The 1,963-nt window shown below is 37.5% G+C and overlaps 1 pseudogene; it reads left to right on the top strand.

Moving 5' to 3' along the window:
* LOC109149249 lies at window positions 1–1,371 on the top strand (annotated as a pseudogene).
* Window positions 1,372–1,963: the final 592 nt, after the last annotated feature.

The following is a 1,963-nucleotide window of genomic DNA, read 5'->3' as shown; positions in this document are numbered from 1 at the left end:
TGCAGAAGAAGAGCCATGGCGGAAGTGAGCATCGCCGGCAAGCGTGCAACGACCGTGCATTTTCTGTGTCTCAAAATGGATTCCGTCATCGTTTTCTTCTTCTCTTCCTTCCCGCCGATTTCATTCGTACTTCGTCCCCGACTCACCGTTAAAAAAAAAATTAATTTAAGTTTAGGCTGTGTGTGTATGTACATCCGTTTTGATGTGGGAAATTGCAGAGAATTGAAGGAAATTGTAGCAAAGAGCAATGAAGCTCCAGAGTGTAGTGCTGTTGGCTTTGTGCTTGTTGGAATATGGATATTCAAACAACTTGGTGTTGAACTTGCACCATAAGTATGGCGGACATGAGAGCTCCTACCTGAGCGATTGAGGGCCCACGACCTACGCCGTCACGGCCTAATGTATGTTTGGCGCCGTCGACTTCCCGATCGGTGGAACTAGAAAACCCAGTGGCGTCGGGTTAGTCCTCTCTTTGTGTATGTTTAAATGTTGAATGCTTGTCAAACTGTTGAAAATAAACAGAATGTGAAATTTGCAAACTTATTTATTTTTCTGTTGATTTTGCATTGCACTTGGGGAAGAATGGAAGTAAAAATAAAAAACTATGTAATTAAGTTTGCTTTTGTAATACATTGTTAACAGGTCAAGCCTTTGTTATTCATGATCTAAGATATTATTTTGACTTCTGTACCTCAGCCACAAATCTACTTTTTTCATGGGTTTGCATTTGCAACAAACACTATTCCTCACTTGACTTTTTGATTACTGTTGTGGCCACTCTACTTTGTGCTTGACTTCTTGTTAATTCTAAGTGCAGAAAAAGACTTGTATTTTGGAATTTGCAATAGTATTAGCGTGATTACTTGGGTTCGTATTTAAATTATTGCAGACTCCACTATACCAAGCTTATGATTGGGACTCCTCCAAAGGCCTATCATGTCTATGTTGATACTGGCAGTGACATACTATGGGTGAATTGTGCTGGCTGTGACTGCTGTCCGAAAAAGAGCAGCCTAGGGGTGCATCTCTTGTTCTGTATTATGTTTATATACTTTTTATTGCTCATTATTCTGCATTTTTAATCCCTCAATTAATGTTTTGTCATGTGTTTTAACAGATAGATTTGGTGCAGTATGATGTAAAGGCCTCTTCGACAGCATATTGGGTTAATTGTTACCAAGATTTTTGTTATACATTGAACACTGATCCATATAAAGCTTGTGGCACTAGTATATGTGCTGTGAATATGAGATTTCTTAGGTGGAAAGAAGCAAAACATTTGGGTCCTCTCTTCATGATTATGTTCATATTGATCAAGTGACTTGAAATCTTCAAACTGCATCCCTTGAAGGGACCGTTGTGTTTGGGTAAGTATGCAATACTAGTGATTTTATTGAGTATCCTTCTTCCAAAATTAAATTCATAGTGTGGTTATCACATATGTGATGGAATTGTTTCCTATATGAAAAACACACAGAAAGTAAAAGATGCTTGGTTCATACTTCATAGTTAGTGATGACTTATTCTTCTAAGTGCCTGATAACTTCAAAAAATTTCAAAATGGTTTCTCCTTGTTTCTCCAAATCCACACAAAAGGGGATAGAGGGGGAAATCTTTGAACATCTGTTTTGTAGTTGAGAATTAAGGTTTTAATTTTCTTGCTTATTAGAATTCATGAGCCATTTTATCTATTGCATCTTATGAAGTAAAATGCAATAGTTGCTTGTGCATGCCTGCATGGGCTCACCGCTCACACACATTGCAAGTGCGACAGGGTTTAGGTTGAGTAATTTTTAAGCCCATTGAGGATTTGAGGGTATATAATACTTCATTGCAAAATCTGGGTTTGAATTTATTGCTCCATTTACTTCAAAAGGAAACGACATATAAAATGTATATTTTCTTCCATCTTTGCTAAGGGAATAGTAAAGCAACTTCTCAATCTGTTCCGATGAATGTATCT

The sequence above is a fragment of the Ipomoea nil genome, unplaced genomic scaffold (assembly GCF_001879475.1).
Source record: "Ipomoea nil cultivar Tokyo-kokei standard unplaced genomic scaffold, Asagao_1.1 scaffold2159, whole genome shotgun sequence".
Lineage (NCBI taxonomy): Eukaryota > Viridiplantae > Streptophyta > Magnoliopsida > Solanales > Convolvulaceae > Ipomoea > Ipomoea nil.
This window is presented reverse-complemented; position numbering and strand designations above follow the sequence as displayed.